This window comes from Siphateles boraxobius, unplaced genomic scaffold, assembly GCF_051911475.1.
Source record: "Siphateles boraxobius isolate OS27281-9 unplaced genomic scaffold, OSU_SipBor_1 5, whole genome shotgun sequence".
Taxonomy (NCBI): domain Eukaryota; kingdom Metazoa; phylum Chordata; class Actinopteri; order Cypriniformes; family Leuciscidae; genus Siphateles; species Siphateles boraxobius.
Window position 1 is genome coordinate 1,474,455 of NW_027509141.1, and position 22,286 is coordinate 1,496,740.

Sequence of the window (22,286 nt, forward strand, 5' to 3'; positions counted from 1 at the left end):
TTGCGCACAAAAAGTATTCTCGTCGCTTGATAAACTTAAGATTGAGCCACTGTAGTCACTTGGACTATTTTAACGATGTCTTTAATAACTTTTCGGGGAACAAGTTTCAATCCCTTAAGAAGCCTATGGAGGAGTGATCCAGCTCTCAGATTTCATCAAAAATATCTTAATTCGTGTCCCGAAGATGAACGAAGGTCTTACGGGGTTGAACAACATGAGGGAGAGTAAATACTGACAGAATTTTCATTTTTTGGGTGAACTATCCCTTTTTTTAGTTGCTTATCATGCATATTACTAGGATATTGGCTGTTTTTTAGTACTAATAAAGCACACAATAATGCCTTATTCTGCCTGACCATATTATGCATCTAATCCACCCAGTACCTAAACTTTACAACTACCTTACTAACTATTTTAGGATTCTATTAAGACAATATATACATACATACAGTCTAGCCAAAATGTATTCAGACACCTTCAACATTTCTCACATTATCACAGTTTATTCACTATTGTTTAGAAAAGGGTAATAAAATATGACAATTTCTTGTTCAAGTTGATATTTCACTGGTTTTGGCCATCCTTCTTTTAGACGGTCTCACAAATGAAATAGGTTGAATAGCTGTCAGCTGTTAAATTTAAGTACACAATTAGATAATAATAATTTAGGTCAACCAATTACCAAGCAATGCTTAATTCTGTTCTGTCTGTGGTGTAAAAAGATCGCATTAGTAGTTAAAGAAAAACACTTGAGCAAAACATGGTCAGGTCAAAGTGTCTGAATAATTTTTGGTCCCAAATTTTGTATAAATTTTACTGGTAGTCCACTGTATGAAGAATTTTGAGGTATAATATGGCAGAGTTTACTTTATTTTGCTATCCTCACTTACATAAATGAACTATAGTGTTCTGCACCCACTAGTAAAAATATATTAAAAAAATTATATCTCGTGTCTGAATAATTTTTGGTTTGACTGCCCATATATGGTCACACTTTAGATTAGGCTGGATTCTCAATATTAATTAACTATTAACTACAACTTTTGCCTATTATAAAAAAGCATATTTTTGTCAGCCAGCACAGGTCATTATTATAACTTACATCAGTGCAGATCAGATCATTTTATTTTATATTTCATTCTTACAATTAGATTTAAGCCATGTATGTAAATGTTGCAGCTCTTAACAAGGTTACTGGCAAGTAACTTTTTTATTTACCCGACAGTGTTATTTTGCACCCTGCTTGTTTCTGTTGGCTGTTTCAGTGTTGGCAGAGGACACATTAGCAAACGCACTCATCTGTGGCCCATTTTTTCACGAGCATTGTTTGTCTTTTTGTTTCCCCGTCATTGGCCCTGGTAGAGCAGGTCCATCCAGATGGAGTCTGATCGTGGAGCGCAATATTTCTGGCTGAGAAACTCTTTAATTAGAGAGGTACCCTGATGTGTGAGATCAACAGATTTCAAGGCTTAGCTAGTGATCCTCATTAGCTAGAACCGTGCATTATGGGTAAACTTGTCAGAGGATATTTTCCTTCATGTAAAATTGTTGAGACATGCATTTTGTGCTATTCTCTGAACGTTTTTTCTCTGTGTTATGTCTTACAAAAGCATAATCTCATATTCAGAAAGTCCTGAGGCAGACACAACTTTTAATGAGAGATGGAATTGGTTGCAAAAAATGTAATACAGTAACTCCCATGTTGTTGTTGTTGAGTCTCGAAATCATTTGTGAGCTGGGAAAGGCATTAACATGAGCTTTACATTAATGCAAATGACAATATTTGTTCGTAATATTACTCCGGTCTTGATTTAAGGCATTCATACATGTATTCCTCAAAGCTTGTGTGTGTGTGTGTGTGTGTGTGTGTGTGTGTGTGTGTGTGTGTGTGTGTGTGTGTGTGTGTGTGTGTGTGTGTGTGTGTATATGAACATGTTTTCCATTGATAAACTGTTCTTTTGGGAACACCTGGACTAAAAAAAAACAAAAAAAACTCCTGGACTAAAACATGTGCTAAATTGCCTCCTTCAGGCTTGTAGACCGTCTAATAAACTGAAAGGGATAACACAGTGCACTTCTGAGGCTATGTGAGCAAGTCCAGGGATATTCACTGTCAGCATGTGTGTTTCTATCACGCCCGAGAGAATTGAGTTTTGCTCTGCTGCTATAGTGTTGTGCTCACGCTACGCTAACCCTGAACCGCCTGCAGGCGTTGAAAGAGATGCTGACCACAGGAGACTGATGAAAAAGATCTAAACTCAGTAAACTGAAAGTTTAATGTCTGGCTAGCCTGCTCGGGATGTGTCAAGGGTTTAAAGACCCTGCAGATTCTCATTCAGACACAGATCTTATATGCCACTTTCCATTAATAGGGTATAATTCGATGTCCCGTTACTTTTGTTAAATCATCAGTCCCCTTTTCAATGGAGTAGATATAGATATGTTAGATAATGAACCCAGCATGAAAAGTTGCTAGTTTGGAGTTATTGACAAACGTGTACATTGGAGAAAATAAATGATTTCCCTTGCAATAACTTTTAAAATACAATTTGTGTAATAGCCTAATATTTTAAAATAAAGGAATAAGATAATTTACTTGGCTTTCCACCATGTTTTGAAATGCTCCAAATGATGTTAATTTGTGAGTGAAATGTAATTTTTTTGGGAAGGACATGCAGTAACAGGCTTGAACACAAAATGTGAGACATTGCTAAATATTATGTCAAGTCAAGTCATCTTAATTTATATAGCGCTTTTAACAATACAGATTGTTTCAAAGCAGCTTTACAGTGATACTAGGAAATTAATGGAACAGAGATTGTTTTAGTTTTACAGCAACTCTAGAAAAAAGATATTGTCTAGCTAAAGTTAGTTTTTTGATTGATTCACTTTCGTTGTGAAAATCATACATTCGCATGTATTGACAACCATTTGGCCCCAAACTAGTTTGACCCTACTGAGCGATACTCAAGTTAAACGACAACCAGGTTGCTTGCAATGCATTGAATATTTCTTTTAAAAGATGTTACAGTATGTAAGCTGTGTCCTGCAGTGAGCTGCTGCATATCCCACAAGTATTGCAATTAGTGTACTTGAACTCTCCTGGCATGAGCACCATCTGCAAATGGCAGGGAGCTAACTTTAAGTATTGGACGACCCCCCACCATAATGAGCTCTATTTCAAGTTGCAGTAGATGTCAGTGTATAATTAAATGGACAGATAGCAAAAGTGAAAGTGTGTGAGGTTTTCATGTTCATTTCCCACCATTCCGGACCCAGACAATCCCAGTGCTCTGAGCACACATATGTCTAAGTCTCTAAGGAGACTGCTCAAGCCCGCACAACAATCTGTTTTCCACGGTTTAATAAGCTCTTCTACTGTACATTCATGCAGTGTCTTTAAAGGGTCATTCCACCGGTGGAGACATGAATATGTATTGAAAGTGGGTCATATATGTAGTAGAATAGTATCATAAATTTCTAATTTGGGACATTCTTGGCTGATAAAAGGCAGAAAATGACTGTTTAGTGCTTGTGGATTGTAGACAACAATCCCCATAGTGCATTGCAATGCTCAGCTCCGCAGACCACTCCCACTACAGTAGCTAGCTTAACTGCAAGATATTTGTGCAATGAACCTGCCACGTTAGCGTGTTAACAAAATTAAAATAAACTTACTCTACAGAAAGACGACCATTTGACCCTGTAGGCTCTGGCTGACGTTGCCAGTTGACCTTAGGTATTCTGAAGTAGGTCTCCAGGACGCCGGGTGCGAAACTCGGGTGACACGTCCGTGTCATCCTCCGATTCCGTAGCACCGCTGGAATTCTCGGCAGCAGACAGACTCTTGTTCTGTGTCCATTGGCGCACAGTGAGAGCACAGGCACCACCAATCTGCCCCAGCTCGAGCCATTGCGGGCTCCTCGTCCGCGGCAGGCAGATCGTCTGCATCGGCTGTGGTGACAGCAGCTTCAGCCGCCTCCGGTTCCTCCATAGCCCTCAGCTGCTCGTCGCTATACTGTGGCTCATAAAGGTAGCCACGAACATCCGTTTCTACCATAACTTCGTCAAAATCCAGATCCTCCATAATGCATCCGCCTGTGTATTCAGTACCTTCGTTTATATTTTCAAAAAGTTTCTGCGGGTGAAATCAAACGCACTGGCACTGATCTGTGATTGGTCTGTTAGCGCATTAGGTCCAACCCCCTATGGGCGGGTTTGAAAGGGTGGGAACTAGTGCTTGTAGTCTTTACAGAAATCCCCCCCTTTTACACTTCCTCCTACAGTGACATAAAATGACGAGTTTTGCGTCATTGTAGGAGGACGTGAAAAAGGTAAATAGAGGATTTCTCTCGTCTCAGGGGAAAATGAAAGAGTGTTGCACGACCATTCAATAGTATAACTGTGTTTCGAACAATGGAAAGCTTAATGCAAATGGGTGGAGTGACCCTTTAAGGCTGCATTTACACTGCAGGTCTTGATGCCCAAATCCTATTTGTTGACTATATCAGATTTTTGGACAACCAACTAACCCATATCTGATATCTGCATTTACACTACACACTTGGCCCAAGGTAGAGGTACTGAGGCAGAAGAGCTTAGGCTGAAAAGGACGTAAAAACGGCACGATGTGCAATGGACACAGACGAAATTATAATACAAGCTTTTGCTTTCCGCACCATCTTTAAAGGTCAGCAAAACATTGAGTTGAGCCTTTAACTCCATTGCGCCCTTGAAAAGAGTCATGTGATCATGGTTGGTGTCCACAGTTGACGTCATTCGCCACTGTCATTTTTTTAATGACGTACGACTCACATTGACGGGAATATTCAAACTGTCCACTTACATGGCAGAGTCAAATGCACATCTGATTCATATCAGATTTATTTCCACATATGTATGAGGCCTGAAACCGATCTGAGAATATCGGAATATTTTACTTGCTTACATGTTTGTGGGTCATATCCAGTCTGTGCCTCATGGGAGGAAACTAATCAGAATTGGGTCACTTGAACCATGTAATGTAAATGTATTGTAAAATGTATATGTATATATACAAATCTAAACAAATGCATACATTTATCTTGTAATATTGTATTCATAACTAAAATTATATAATATGAGTTCTGTCATAATTTTGAATCAAGTTATATGAAGATATTTTTGTTGTTATTAAGCAGAATATTATATTACATTACATTATTTTGTATTATATTATATTATTTTGTATTACATTATTTTTTTGTATTACTAAAGAAATTTGAAAATACTTAAAGCTACAAGAGGTCACATTTTCAAAACAGTAACAAAGATGAAGCTTGATGGCGCTATGAAGGAGAGTGGAACGATGGGAGATGTCGTTTTCATGTATAGAATTCACAAATCATATAAATTATATCAGCTAATAAATTAGTTTTTGTATCACCTGTACATTTGATCACACTTCGTAATACATCGTAATGAATTAGCTGCCAGGAACATGAAATGTAATGCTATATTAGCCTGTTACTAATATGTGACTATTTGTCAAATGATTTGGTGAGTTAATGCTGCGCAGTTTTACACATTTAAAGCAATCGTACATTTAAAGTACATTTGAACAAACCCACAGTATTTGCAAGTAATGGCTAAATATTTTCGTGCAACACATACTTAATTTCACTGCATAGACTTGGTAAAAAGTGTTACTGAAGTACAAACAAAGTGCAATATAGATGTATGTGTACAATAAATAATATATATTTGCTTACCTGTCTATTAAAACACATCCAAGAGCGGAGTCTCTGTCGACAGATCAAGTCCAGGTTTGTCGCGAGCTCTCCCCATCCTGAAAACGCCACGCCGATATTGACCGTTGTTTTATTTCTCTGTTTTTCCCAAGTTGATCTATGTTAACTGTCATGGGGATTTTCTGTACTCGCCAATCAATAATCGTGAACCATGATGACTGAACGACACAACAGCGGAGTGCGAGATATTGTATCATAGTTATGTATCGATAGATTCCTCATTAGCGGCTTACGTATAGCGGCCCATTGAAACGCTGCTAATGAGGCATCTATGTATTGATTCTGTGGTTTGTACAAGCGGAAACCGAGGATAGCGCGGATATTATGTCATTGATAGGCGACAATGACCAGGGACGAGCCATTATTAAAAACGTCTCAGGTTACTGCTGTAACCATAGTTCCCTGAGAAAGGGAACGAGACGATGCGTCACTTGACGCTTTGGGAACGCCCCCAGCGTGCATGCGTCTGAGCATCAATGTCAACTAGTCCAATGGAAAGAATGAGCGTCACGGGCGGGTGACGTCATGACCAGGAAGGGATAAAGGCTCACCCGGTGAAACGCGGCATTAGCTTCAAAAAGTCGAAGCAAGCCGATCACAGGGAAGCAGGAAGTATGGCAGGGTGACGCATCGTCTCGTTCCCTTTCTCAGGGAACTATGGTTACAGCAGTAACCTGAGACGTTCCCTTTCGAGGGAACTCGCGATGCGTCACTTGACGCTTTGGGAACGAGAATACCCAAAACGCCAGAATTCCAAGTACCTGAGTGTCAGTCTGTTGGAACTAAGCACTAAGCACCTGAGAACCTGGGGCAGCATCCAGGTCCAAACTGTAAAACCTGACGAATGTGAGCGGTGAGGACCAGCCTGCCGCATCACAAACGTCTTGGAGGGAAACCCCAAATAACAAGGCTTTAGAGGCCGCCATACCCCTCGTTGAGTGAGCTCTGACCACCAAGGGACACGGATGGTCAGAGTACTCGTATGCAAGTGAAATAGCCTCGACTATCCACTTGCTAACCGTCTGTTTAGAAGCAGGAAGACCCTTCTTAGGTGATCCAAAGCAAATAAATAACTGGTCGGACTTCCTCATAGAAGATGTCCGATGAACATAAGTATCCAGTGCTCGCACTGGACACAAGAGGTTCAGCCTTTCCTGGTCCGCAGATGTAAAAGGAGGAGGACAGAAAGCCTGCAGCACGATAGGCCTCGGAATCAAGGTCGGCACCTTAGGGACGTATCCCTGTTTTGGATATAAGAATGCCTTGACCATCCCCGGTGCAAACTCAAGGCAAGTGGGGGAAACCGAAAGGGCCTGAAGGTCTCCAACTCTCTTAAGGGACGAAATAGCTAGCAGAAAGATAGTCTTAAGGGAAAGAAATTTCTCTGAAACCGAATCTAAGGGCTCGAATGGAGCCCTAGACAGGCCTTCTAGTACTATTGCCAAATCCCAAGCTGGCACCCTAGTGCGAGTTGCAGGCCTCAGCCTCAATGTGCCACGAAGGAAACGTGTAATCAGGGGGTCTCGACCCAACGATGTACCCCCAACCAGGGCGTGGTAAGCCGCAATGGCCGCCACGTAAACCTTAAGTGTGGAAGGACATAAACCTGACGTAAAGCGCTCCTGCAAGAACTCGAGTACTGTGTTCACAGAACAGTTAACCGGATCCCACTGATGTCGGTGACACCATACAGAAAAAACTTTCCATTTCAGCGCATATAGTTTCCTAGTAGCTGGAGCTCTGGAGCTTAGGATGATCTCAGCAGCCTCAGCTGAGAGACCACTCTCTATGAGTTGGGCCCCCTCAGAGGCCAAACCCACAGGTTCCAAATCTCTGGTCGAGGGTGAAATATTGTGCCCCCGGCCTGAGACAGAAGGTCTCTCCTGATCGGGATCTCCAAGGGAGGACCGTCTAAGAGATGGATCAGGTCCGCAAACCAGATCCGACTCGGCCAGCGTGGTGCTACAAGCAGTAGGCTTATTCCGTACTGGCGGACTCGTTCCAGAACTCCTGGGAGCAGAGCAACAGGGGGAAATGCGTACAGACGTAGCCTCGGCCACGTCTGCACCATAGCATCCAGCCCCAGGGGGGCTGGGTGAGTAAGGGAGAACCAAAGTGGACAGTGCGTCGTGTGCTGAGACGCAAACAGATCCACCTCTGCTTGGCCGTAAAACTCCCAAATTTTCTCCACCGCCTCGAGGTGGAGTCTCCAGTCCCCTGGCCTCAGCTCCTGCCTCGACAGGATGTCTGCCCCCACATTCTGGTCCCCAGGAATATACACTGCCCTCAGGGAGAGTACCTTCCCCAGAGACCACAGGAGGATCTGGTGCGCCAGTTTGCAGAGCGGACGCGACCGCAGACCCCCCTGACGGTTCAGATAAGAGACCACTGATGTGTTGTCTGTTCGTACAAGTACATGATGGCCCCTCAGGTCTGGGAGAAACTGTCTCAACGCATTGAAGACAGCCCTCATCTCCAGGCAATTGATGTGCCACGAAAGATGATGACTTTTCCACAGACCCTGAACCGAGCGGCCTTCCATTACCGCTCCCCAGCCGGTGAGGGAAGCATCTGTCGAGATCGTAACACAATGGCAAAGAGCTCCCAATACCGGACCCTGGGTTAAGAACCAATGTTTCCTCCATATAATTAAGGCACGAAGGCACCGCCGCGTGACCTTGATCATACGAAGTGGGTTTCCCCTCGGGGAGAACCCTCTGGTCCTTAGCCACCACTGTAAAGGTCTCATGTACAGCAGGCCAAAAGGAATCACTTTGGACGCTGCCGCCAAGAGACCCAACAGTCTCTCGAACTGTTTCACAGTGCGTGACTGGCCTAGCTTTAGCTCTTTGGTGGCTGTCAGGATAGCAGCTACACGAACGGGCGATAAAGTGGCCCGCATCGTCACTGAATCCCATACCACACCAAGGAAAGTGGTTCTCTGTACTGGAGAAAGAACACTCTTCTTGGCGTTGAGCCTCAACCCCAACATCTGCATATGAGCGAGAACGACACCTCGGTGCCGAACCGCCAACTGCTCTGATTCCGCCAGAATCAGCCAGTCGTCGATGTAGTTCAGAATACGTATGCCCTGAAGCCTGAGAGGGGCTAGAGCTGCATCCACGCATTTCGTGAACGTGCGGGGTGATAAAGCTAGACCGAAAGGAAGAACCCGATATTGGTATTCTTTGCCCCCGAAAGAAAACCTTAGGAACTTCCTGTGCTGAGGGAGGATGGAGATATGGAAGTAGGCGTCCTTCAGATCTATCGTGACAAACCAGTCCTCGGATCTGATTTGAGTCACGATCTGTTTGAGTGTCAGCATCTTGAACTTGAGTTTCTGTACTGAACGATTCAACAGACGAAGATCTAAAATGGGACGCAACCCCCCATCCTTTTTTGGAACAATGAAATAACGGCTGTAAAAACCCGACTCTCTGTCGGGTGAGTACTCACAATGCTGGCACTCAGCCCCCTCGAAGGCTGAGACCGCATGCTCCACTCCCAAACAAACGACACAAAGCTCGTGTGTGTCCCCACCCGTTAAATAACGCGGGCAGGGAGAAGCACACTGTTTGTACACTTGTTTAGTTTCCATCCTTTTCCGCAACAGACAACAGTAAATAGACAGAGACAAAATGACACAGATCGCTTGCTGAGACACAGAAGCTAATGCCGCGTTTCACCGGGTGAGCCTTTATCCCTTCCTGGTCATGACGTCACCCGCCCGTGACACTCATTCTTTCCATTGGACTAGTTGACATTGATGCTCAGACGCATGCACGCTGGGGGCGTTCCCAAAGCGTCAAGTGACGCATCGCGAGTTCCCTCAAAGGGAACTGGAATTTCTCTTGATTTACAAATCCTTTGGGAACTTTTGGGATAATGTAAGTACACGACCGCATGAAATATATCACACTGTGAAAGTGTTTTTTGAATATTTTATTACAAAAATCTTACAATTGTACCTTTAAATCGGGATCAAATACGTCTGCCATAACAAAATCCTGTTAAAGGATAATTCCGGTATTTAGCACTTTGAGTCTGTTTTCTAGTTTGTTTTGGATGAACTAGAGTGGTGGACACAGACATTTTGACGATGGGTCCTGTCTCGACTTTTTGACTCTTTTTGAATCGCCGTCAGAGTGGCCGTCTACGCGCATGCACAAACATGTCCTTAAAACAACCCTTAATGTTAGTTTTCAAAACTGTGCAACTCACCGAGTGGTTAGTGGTGTTCGTTGATGATTAAAAACAAATATATCGGCGCAATGTATGATTTCAATCCGTGTTATTTGCTATAGTGGAACTATTTTTTCAGATACCTCACAACCGCATATAAACTTCCGCTCGATATTTGAGTCTGAAGCGTTAGCACACTCCCGACCACTTGATGCCGGTAGCGCAGTAATACCAACGAGCAATGAGTCCTCCAACAGTAATCAATGCGATTTTACAAATACCAAATAAACACAACAGAAACTGTATTTCGCAACGCTACTTGTTTCGCACTACAGATCGTAAGACGAGGTGTGAAGACTGCAGTTTACTTGTAAAATGTGTATCAAGGGCCCAGATCAAATAAAATGGGCATCTTTCCAACAGAAAACCATAAACTGTCTCATGTCCCTCCTCTGGCCTTGGATTCATTCTAGTTTCTTGTGGGCAGTGGCTCTTTGAGCAACATTTCAAAAACACCTCAGTGCTGTTCTCCAAACAAGCAAACAAAAGCTTCTTATCTGCATTTGTTCCTCCATTTCCACTTCCTTTCTGTGCTGCGTTTAATTGTTTTGCCTTTAATCTTCAGGAAATTGGACCTCACATTAATTATGAGGCGGAGGTTGGGTTTTGATGATGAAAGAGGGATGTGAGAGAGAAAAGGCGAGGAAAACACTGAGCATATTCAGAGCAAAAAGCTCTATAGATCAAGTGTGTGTGCTTGAATGGCAGATGAATAACGGGCTAGAAGGTAACAAGCAACATGAACAAGCCATTTCTGAGCAAGTGCAGAGACAAAGAGGAAAACACCTCAAGAGACTAGATTATATTTACGGGACTATTATAAACGGGAGCTCTCTGTTAGCATTCCCATTCATCTCAGTGCAGATCATTTATCTTTACTCATTATATGTTGTCGTGGAAAGTTTTATTTTGTCAGAATAAACAGCGTCTTTTGGATGATTTTTTTGGCCAGATGGTGTGGTTATGACATCGAACAGCATGGGTTAACTGGCAAATGCTAACTAGCCAAACTTTGTGCCCTTGTGTTTGATCAGGCAACATTTAATTACATGTATACAGTGGAAAATAACTTGAGCATTTCCAAGATTCTTTGTAATATCTGTATAATATAAAGCAACTGGACTACTGTTAATTAATTGATTTATTTTATGTATCTATTCGAAAATCAGAGATCGGTTTTCCATTACAGCTAGATTCAGTGAGATCTATTGATTTTTTTTTATTAAAAAGAAAATGTATGTGATCTGAACTTCTTAGAAATAACCTAACACAGTAAGTATTGAGTGAAGATTCTCCACTATAGTGAAGTCAGTGTATTGATGCAATTGATGCTTTCTAATGTGAGAAAGATCAAAGCCTCTTGAGATAAAGAGATTGAGACGTGTAGACGGTCAGATTAAGCACTTAAGTGCTTTCTCTCACCTTACATGAAATGCTATAGTTTCTGAGAATCGTATCTGAGAGCTTTTAAACCCCAGACTTTAAGAATCGAGTATAAAAATAAAAATATATCTTTGCTGTTCAGCAGATTGAGAGATTGTTCAGGAGTCTGGGGAATCTGAGAGAGATCTACACTACTGTTCAAAAGTTGATTTAAAAAATAAATAAATTAATTAACACTTCTATTCATCAAGGACACGTTAATGTGATCAAAAGTGACTGTAAAGACATTTGTAATGTTACAAAAGGTTTCTAATTCAAATAAATACTGTTCTTTTGAACTTTTTTATTCATCAAAAAATCCTGAAAGAAAAGTATGGTTTCCACGCAATAACTGTTTTCAGCATTAATAATAATAATAATAATCATAAATGTTTCTTGTGCACCAAATCAGCAAATTAGAATGATTGCTGAAGGATCATGTGACACTGGAGTAGACTGGAGTTAGGATGATTAAAGGATTAGTTCACCTCAAAATGAACATTTCCTGATAATTTACTCACCCCAATGCCATCCAAGATATCCATGTCTTTCTTTCCTCAGTGAAAGAGATTTGTTTTTTTTTAAGGGGAACATTTCTGGATTTTTCTTCGAATAATGGACTTCAATGGCAACCAGCGTTTTGAAGTCCAAATCAATGCAGTTTCAAAGATCTTTGAAGTGCTTCAACGGACTGTGCACGATTGCAGCTGAGGAGGAGAGTCTTATCTAGCGAAACAATAGGTCATTTTCAAAAAAATATATATATATAATATATATATATATATATACTTTTTAACTACAATTGTTAGGATTGAGCTGATCTACAACGCGCCAGGAACTACGTCATCACGTTGAGAGGTCACGCTCGAAAAAAAAAAGTTTAGGTTTTAAAAGATTTAAACATAATATTTTATGACCATTTTAAACAATAATATGACACAAAGACATAAATATGTCATTTAACATACACTACAATTTGAACTATCCTCCTTCGCACGGTAACCTTTCAACGTGATGACGTAGTTCCCGGCGAGCAGCAGATCAGCTCAATTCGAACAATTGCAGTTCAAAAGTATATATTTATATATATATATTTGAAAATGACCTATTTTTTCGCTAGATAAGACTCTCCTACTCAGCTGCGATCGTGCACAGTCTGTTGAAGCACTTCAAAGACCTTTGAAACTGCATTGATTTGGACTTCAAAACGCTGGTTGCCATTGAAGTCCATTACTCGAAGAAAAATCCAGAAATGTTTTCCTCAAAAAACTTATTTTCTCTTCCACTGAGGAAAGAAAGACATGGATATCTTGAATGGCAGAATGGTGAGTAAATTAATAGGAAATTTTCATTTTGAGGTGAACTAATCTTAAACTTTAAGATTCATCTTTTTAATGTTAGTTAAAGGTAGATTAGTCTAATTGGAAACTGAAAAGTAAGACTGATAAGCCCTAACTAATTGCTAGTTTGGTCTGATTAGTTTTGAGACACAGTCTTAACTTAGCCAGGGCTTTTTCCTGCAATGAGGAGGCCACCAAAATGAATCTTTGTCCTGCCAAAGATTTATTTGATCATTTAATGTGACGACACCTGCCGTTCTTCAGTACCTGTACCCGCTGATAGCTGTCTGCTTTAAAACCTTTTCAAACGCTCCTGTGTGTATTTGAGTAAGCGCTCTGTGAAGAGCATCAAAGGTTTCTATTTTCTGTTGAGCATGTGAATGCAATGGCCAATCATATGTGTTTAAATTAGTCAGAATCAGTTTGATTTCTCCATGCTCGTGAAACCTTTCATTAAAACTAACAAAGTATAATCATGATTTTAATAACAGTTTCATTGCATAGTGTATACAGCTTTGTTGATTGTAACAGGAGTTTTCGCAAGAGAGCAGCGTTGTGTGCCTCAGGTTATAGTCGACAGCTTAAACTGGCTGTGATCTTTGCTCGCTTTCTGTATATAATATATATTTTTCATGCTGCTAACTACACATTACAAAGTTTCTGGATTGACAACCGTATTTAAATTCGCAATTGAATCTGATTGACAGTGTAGGGGAATTACTGTTGGAGACCAATGTGCTCAATGAAGCCCAGGAGTCAAAGTTTAAGTTGAATCAGTTGACAGAGAGTTTACTGAAGACAAGGTTCTCCACACTTCCAAATGCCGTAGAAATAAGAGGATCCGGCCTAAAACAAACTGAGGATACAGAAACACTAGTACTTACTGTATAGTCATATGGATAATCAGTTGACGTCATTTCTACAGGTTCTGATAGGTTAACAGTAAAGATAATTCTAGCAGCATCTGAACATGGTAATCTGTTATTTACGCAAATGAGATCATTGTCTTTGACACACTTTGTTTTATATATGTAAGAAACTTTTGCAATATCTTTTCCCTTCAAGGCTGAATTTTCTCAAAAGTTCTCTGGAACAGAATATTTAAAATACATACACACAGACAGAGCACTGATCCAGACTTCGACACATGATTTGTATTTTAACATACATTGACCATTTGTGCTATAGACCCTAAAAAGAATTACTCATGCTTAGTATGCATATGTGTTATTGGATAAATGTAGTGTGTTTTTGACCTTCATGACATTAAACACAGTTGTCTTTACATGTCTTATACAGCTATCATGAGAACATCATAATGAAATGAATAAGAATAACTTTAAATTAATTAATTACAAAAAAAGCATTTATTCTCTGGAAGCCAGCTAAATGAGTAAACATTGTTTCTGCATTCCTGACATGCGTCAGACCCTCAGTCAGCTCTTAGATACCAGACACAGCCATTACCTGTTACATAAATACCACTCTTTTTAAGAAAACTATTATTTTCAGTTTATTATGTAATATAAGTAGAGGGATTGTAAATCCACCCCCTTCAACAGTGATATCCATAGCAATAAACAGAACAAAACAATCTGATACTGTATGTCAAATGATCTGTGCATTAAGTCGTGGAGTGTAATTGCAATAAACCTGCCACTTTTTCTGTGTAATGTGTAACTTTGTTGGACCGCCTTTTAAGCACTTTGATTATAATCTGTCCTTACAGTGATTGTTTTTTATTTCACGAAAAAACAGGATAAGTTTAATATAACTGTTTCTTTGCATTTATTTTGAATTTATTGTCAGTTCTGTGTGTGTGTGTGGATGACCGTGTTCGTCCGCCACCACCGAAGTTCATTTCTAACCCAGGAAAAACCCTGTTACCTGCTTTGTTTATGCAACTGGCCAACATCTCAATATGCAGCTAATGAAATAGATCAGTCGTAATATTTTTCACCCCACAATAGGGATGTGACGGTGAGGACATTTTCCATCCACTTAGTCAACGTTTGACAATACCGGTATCACCGGGGAGGGGAGTTCGGAGACGTTGGACTTTTAAATCGCTTACGGTTCGTGTCTACTGGGGCGGAGCAGAGTGAGCGTTTTAAATTAATTCCTATAGAAGCTCAACCTCTATATGAACTGAAAATCCTCACTCTGCTCCACGCCAGTGGACGCACACCGCTATGAATGCCTGTGCGGCCGTGCACATTTTACTTCATCTTTTGAATTAGCGCGAATTCCGGGGCAGCAATTGCTTGAATGGTGGGTTCATTATTATTCTTAATGATAAACACAACAACAGAACAGTACAATGACAAACTCATTTACATTTCACTTACATTTCGCTTTAAAACAAAATCTTCCGCCATCGTCTTGTCAGTCAAGAGCATAGATTGTAAAAAAAAGGATGGACGAAGCACCTTCACTCTCTTCCATTGTAGAAAAGTGAAGCCGGCAATGTCTTAATATGGCGCTGACATCTTGGAGCCCGAGTCTGCGCAGTAGAGAGCGTGAAGTGAAGCCGCGGTATCAAGGCCCCGCCCACAATCCCACAGAATCGGTTAGTATAGTTTACTGCAGTAAATAAACAGTTATGAAAATGTAGAAATTAAAGTTAAAGTTCCAATCTCCTTCTGAAAATCCTGAAAAAAGTCAGTTGGTGCCTCAGTGACAACTTCGCTCAAAGAAGTTGTTAATCTCAGCTGTCAATCATGATGTCACACTGTTTTTTATAGCATTAAATAACTAAAACCAAACTTATTTAAAAAACAAAACAAAAATAAACTAACACTTGAACTTACATCAGCGTGATAAAAACTACCTTAAGTGACAGAAACCATCTTTGGAAAAAATGTATATGATTGTTTAGTTTGTCTCACGTCTCATTAGATTACATGGAGAGGCCGGGGTTTATGAGTGTTACTGCATTAAGCACCTGGGGGCGATCGACGCGCTTTGGCTTCACTTTTTCAGGACGTGTGCGGCACGCTTGGTCAAGATTGAGGCGAAATGGGTGAAGTGAGATGAGATCTGACTCCTGCTTCTGATCTACGCTGTGACTCTCATTCGGCTCACACTGAGTTGAGCAGACGCCTTCAGTTTTTCATTGTAGTGTCTGTTCTTGAACTGAATGAAATTATTTTTATTACTATAAAAAAAATCAAACCGATGGTGGGGGGCAGTGCCGCAAGTGTTGTAACGGTGTTGCGGCTGAACCAACACAGTGTTATGTGGTTGAAGGACAGAACCCAAACGCAGACGATATGCAGACACTCAAGGTTTATTACGGCACAAAACAGAAAACAAAACCCACGAGGGGGCAAAACAGGACTGGACAAGACAAGATAAATTCTGACTTGGTGACTAGACAGGAAACAAACAGCTACACTAACTCACAATTCTCACTAAACAGGTTTCAGACGAAGTACTCACAGGACTGTCACAGAGATTAACACGCAATGATTGACAATGTACCGACACAGGACAGAAAACATGAGGGGATTAAATAGGGAGCAAACTAATCAGGAACACAGGTGAAAGCGATGACATAATAATTACAAGATGAGATAACAAGGGGGCGGGGTGACGGGACAACGCAAGCACACAGCCCAAACAAATGGCCATGTGCTTACACATAAAAACATGAGTGTCATGATCCTGCCTCAAGACAAAAGAAGATCTGGGACGAGAAGGCAGAATCATGACAGGTTCGAGCAGCTAAGACGACAGGCATCTCTTTTTGGGCAGAAACTGTTTGCAGAACCTCTTTAGCGGCTAGATCGGCCGCAACTCTCTCAGCAGATCCGGGATCGACCTCTTCTGCAGCAGATTCTGGGACGGCGCTTGCAGTAGCGGGCTCTCTGCGGCAGGCGTGGGTGCTGCGCTCTCTCTGCGGCAGGCGTGGGTGCTGCGCTCTCTCTGCGGCAGGCGTGGGTGCTGCGCTCTCTCTGCGGCAGGCGTGGGTGCTGCGCTCTCTCTGCGGCAGGCGTGGGTGCCTGGGGACGAGACAGGACAGACAGGGACTTCAAGGATCTTGACAAGAGCGGTGAGATAGTCAGATAAGGTTCGAGCAGCTAAGACGACAAGCATCTCTTTTTGGGCAGAAACTGCTTGCAGAACCTCTTTAGCGGCTAGATCGGCCGCAACTCTCTCAGCAGATCCGGGATCGACCTCTTCTGCAGCAGATTCAGGGACGGCTCTTGCAGTAGCGGGCTCTCTGCGGCAGGCGTGGGTGCTGCGCTCTCTGCGGCAGACGTGGGTGCTGGGGACGAGACAGGACAGACAGGGACTTCAAGGATCTTGACAAGAGCGGTGAGATAGTCAGATAAGGTTCGAGCAGCTAAGACGACAGGCATCTCCTTTTGGGCAGAAACTGCTTGCAGAACCTCTTTAGCGGCTAGATCGGCCGCAACTCTCTCAGCAGATCCGGGATCGACCTCTTCTGCAGCAGATTCTGGGACGGCGCTTGCAGTAGCGGGCTCTGGGACAGCGCTTGCAGTAGCGGGCTCTGGGACAGCGCTTGCAGTAGCGGGCTCTGGGACAGCGCTTGCAGTAGCGGGCTCTGGGACAGCGCTTGCAGTAGCGGGCTCTGGGACAGCGCTTGCAGTAGCGGGCTCTGGGACAGCGCTTGCAGTAGCGGGCTCTGGGACAGCGCTTGCAGTAGCGGGCTCTGGGACAGCGCTTGCAGTAGCGGGCTCTGGGACAGCGCTTGCAGTAGCGGGCTCTGGGACAGCGCTTGCAGTAGCGGGCTTTGGGACAGGCAGAGTCGAAGGACGGGAGGCTCCCTTCCTCCTCTTTCTCCTAGGACGTGGTGTGGACGTCATAGCTGGACTAGCGGCCGGTTGGAGAAGCTCCACGGGGACCGTAACTGGTGCTGGAAGGGCATTCTCAGACAGCGTTGACTCCGTCGAGGATGATTCCGAAGGAGAATCCCATGAAATCCATCTCCCTCGTTTGCCACGGAGATCAGCGGGTGTGGAGGAAACCTCGGGAGAAGAAACGGAGAGCGCCTGATCCCCTTGAGTGACGACAGCTAGGACTCGACCCTCCGGGAGCACTGAAGCATGGCAGATGAAAACCTTGTGGGACCCCTTTGCTCTCTCCGAGACAAGCAATCCACAACTGCTCGAAATAGGCGAAGAATCAGCTCCTCTCGTTCAGACAGAGGAGGAGGAGGAGAATTGAGACCGGCGATGAAATGGGGAGAAACCAGGACCTCAGGCAGGAAGAATCTCTTCTCTTCCACGACTTGGGCATACCTTTTCAGGGACAACTCACACTGGGGAGGGAATGGAAGTCTTCCATTTCTACTGTCGGCGATGGCCAACTGCCACCAATGTTCTTGGTCAGTTGGCTGTGGTTTAGCGGGAGAAGACATACAGTCTGCTGGGTTTTTCTTGGGTCGGTACATTCTGTTATGTGGTTGAAGGAGAGAACCCAAACGCAGACGATATGCAGACACTCAAGGTTTATTACGGCACAAAACAGAAAAAAAAACCCACAAGGGGGCAAAACAGGACTGGACAAGACAAGAAGATAAATTCTGACTTGATGACTAGACAGGAAACAAACAGCTACACTAACTCACAATTCTCACTAAACAGGATTCAGACGAAGTACTCACTGGACTGTCACAGAGATTAACACGCAATGATTGACAATGTACCGACACAGGACAGAATACATGAGGGGATTAAATAGGGAGCAAACTAATCAGGAACACAGGTGAAAGCGATGACATAATAATTACAAGATGAGATAACAAGGGGGTGGGGTGACAGGACAACTCAAGCACACAGCCCAAACAAATGTGACCGGTCACGGAAACTAGGGACACAAGTCGGTTCTGGGGCATTTTGAGTTATTCATAGATTGTGAAAGTGTAATCTCCAAGCTTTCCAACGATGTGTAACATGTGGAAATCTGATCATATTTGGAGAAGTTGTGGCCATTTTAAAGTAGGCACTTAAAAAAGCTCAAAGATGAGAAAACGACCTCTAAAGATTGTGCAGTTCTCACCTCTCTCTGCTTCTGGGGGTGACAATAGGGCTCATTTACATCTCATTTAGATAAGCCATACCCCCTGTAAAGCTCCTCCATGTGCTTTACAGCTTTTTTTGCACTTCGAATGAGTGCACTTCTGCCGCACTAGGCGAAAAACAATTGTGCTGCCCCTCTATTTGCAACGTACCAGCAACAACACACAAAGACCAATATGCCATATAGCCTGCATATAACGCAAAACCAGCAACAACACACAAAAACCAATATGCCATATACATATAACGCAAAACCAGCAACAACACACAAAGACCAATATGCCATAGGCCTACATATAACGCAAATAGTGCGCAACGCTCGTGTGCCCAAAATGTCAACAATATTAAAGTTTATGCAGGAGGCAAATGCCTGCTGGCATTTTTCTTTAAGCAGTCATTTCTGGAATTTTCCAAATAATCACATTTCGTGATTTCGGGGGCAAAAGCGCCGGGTTATTCAGTATGGAAATACACACAGACAATGACACGCCACGCCCCTACTGCATGCTAGAATCTCCGAAAACAAGCCGATTTCAACCTCAAAATGTAAGCTTTTAAATATACCAATACTGTTATCTCAAACATGGAGAGGCTTCTTCGTGATTTCAATTAACAGATTCTCCAAAAAATTGAAAATCACCAATTTTGAAAAAAAAACTCTTCTTTCTCATTTTGCTCGAAAGTTGTTCTGCCGACTTGTGTCCCTGGTTTCTGTGACGGGTCACAAATGGCCATGTGCTTACACATAAAAACATGAGTCTGTCATGATCCTGCCTCAAGACAAGAGAAGATATGGGACGAGAAGGCAGAATCATGACACACAGCAAGCCTGTCTAGAAGAATTCCTTTAAATCATAGCCACAACTTTATTTACGAACCTGATGTTGTCTAACATCATCAACAGGGATTTAGCCTTTATGTGGCTAATGATGACCTGTAATTAGGCACGAATACAAATGACACATTATTGAAATTCAAAGACAGTTCTGCAGGCTGAGTAACAGATTAAAAGCAATTAACATCTCTTGACCTGAAGATTTCTTAGTTCAAGCTCAAACCTGTTACACACACAAAGTTCAAAATAGTGCCGTGCGGTGGGATGAGAGTTTTGCTTTTTTGTTTCTCTTTAGAATATCAAATTAGATTAACTGAGCTGAATACAAAACACCTGCATTTTTATTATCACTGCATTGAGTTGAGAGCACCCATGTTGAATATAATCCCTCATTCCTTATTGGTCTCAGAAATGTGCGAATTCTCTTTACACATTTTCTTTGCACTACGAATAAAGCTCATTGAGAATGCAAGCTTTTGCCCTGTAAGATCACGTTGTATTTAGCTTTGTGTTTAGTTATTCCCCAGAATCCCAAACTATGCAAATGTACCACAGGACCAGATTTATAATGTATTAAAATATGTGATAGAGAAAGATCTTTTGTTAAATGGCATCTGTGAACTGTTGTTGATTACGAGTTTCAACTCATCCCTCAGTTTTACATGGAAACAACTATTACATGTTTTGAAAGTTTGACAGTGTTTAAAAAATATAGTTTTCAGCTTAAAGGTGGGTTATGTGATTCTCTTTTTTGTCCATTTTTTCAAAAAAACTTGAAACCTTGAAATATGGCCATAATGCACTTAAGGCACACAACTTAATGTACAGTATGCATGATATTGGAAAAAAAACATATTGTAATGATTCGGATTTTTGATTTTTGGATGGGAAAAAATACATCAATTTTTACCAGATGGCTTGGTGATGGAAAAAATACATGTCAATGCTTTGGCGTTTTTGTGTTCCAGCAAGAAACTTTGCGTTCACTCACAAAAACAAAAAAAAGAAAAGAAAAATTTCCCGGGAAATGCATAAATGGAGGCATTTATGCATCATGCAAATGCAAATCTCATATTTTTTTCATGTCCCTTCAGGGTCTCCATAAATAACAGTTTGCAAGGAATAAGTCATTTTAGAATGATTGGGTGATTTATAGAGGAATTTATCTGCATGAAATAAAATAAAAAAGTGAACATTTTTCTTTTGAGTGCAAACCATCCTTTAAGGGCTAAAAATAAAACTGTTCGCTAGAGCTTAACATGGACTAGTTGGGTAGTCGACTACCTCAACCACTAGTTGGAAGCCATAGAGTACTGGAGCGAGTGATAACATAACTTCACGTCAACACAAACGCAAACCAACGAGCCATGATCGCCACCAAAAACAGTGTGTCTTTGACAGCGAATAGACTACATGAATTTTGTCTTACTCTATTCGAAACTATTTTGAACTGGTGTAGTGAAGATCTAAGCGATGCGAGTGCAGATCTGTTTTTGTTTTTACTGTTGAAGACCTTTAAGACATTATATGAGAATTAATTTTATAGATATATGTAGGCCTATGCACTTATTGTTCACCGTGAAAGACGTGGATGTTAAGGATATAATGTTGCGTGTCCATTTAGAAAATGTTATTTTGCCTACTGTATGTTAAATACAAAATGAAACATGTTATTTTAATGTTTTTACCAACCATACATGTAAGAGACATAATTGTTGCAATAAGCCATGTCATGATATCAATTTTATTTCACTATATTTCATCCTACTCAAAAATATGAGTGTGTGTGTGTATTATGAAAGAAGTCAACAGGTACTTTATAGGGACCATAATGTATGATGTAATTGTGTAATTTTCTATACCGAACAGTTTATGACCATGCTTTCTTATGAGATCAAACATTAATGTCTTGTTGCTGCAAATTCCCAGTCCATCATAAAGCACTATTGCCAGGCAATTTTACCAGGCATTTCTTGAACATACAGTATGTCTCAATAATGAACTGAACCAAAACAGTCCAAGCGTGCTGTGTGAGATTTCAGCGAGGCGGAAATAAGCAAAGACCTTTATCTGAAATTATCCGTCCGATGTGTTGTTTCATGAGGCCGTGGTAATATCCTTCATTCCTGCTCTGCATTGAAAGCCAGAAGAACTGAAGACTTTGAATGATCTTTTCTCTGGTCCCTGTCAACATCAAGCCATATCTTCCTCCTTTGATCAGAATGCAAAACCTGCACTTCTATTGATTGTCTTTCAGAAGCATGCGCTGCCAAACAAGCTATTTATTTGTCCCGAATCCCGATAGATGATGAATTGTGCATGTGTAATAGGTGATAGTTTAGATTTGTCATGTCTCCCAGAATCACTCTTTGAGACATCACACACCTCACAAACGCTACACCTCGTCGTTGGTATGACGACCAGCTATTTTAGAACGACACCTAAACAGTGGCGGGTCCTTTGAGGTTTGTTATTGTGTGTCTCTGATATGCAGATGTGTATGAAAGCAGCTGCATAATAAGTTACCCTCTCTGGCTTTCCAAACAGCCCTTTACAGCCTGCGTTTGGGTTTGATAAGGAGAGTATTTTTAGCTCCAGGAAAGAGATGGCA

At 41.7% G+C, this 22,286-nt stretch overlaps 1 protein-coding gene across 2 annotated transcripts in view; it reads left to right on the forward strand.

The window, feature by feature from the left end:
* Positions 1-22,286, forward strand: part of cpne5b (copine Vb) — a 216,653-nt gene that overhangs the window by 87,869 nt on the left and 106,498 nt on the right. The gene's annotated exons all lie outside the window — the stretch shown is intronic.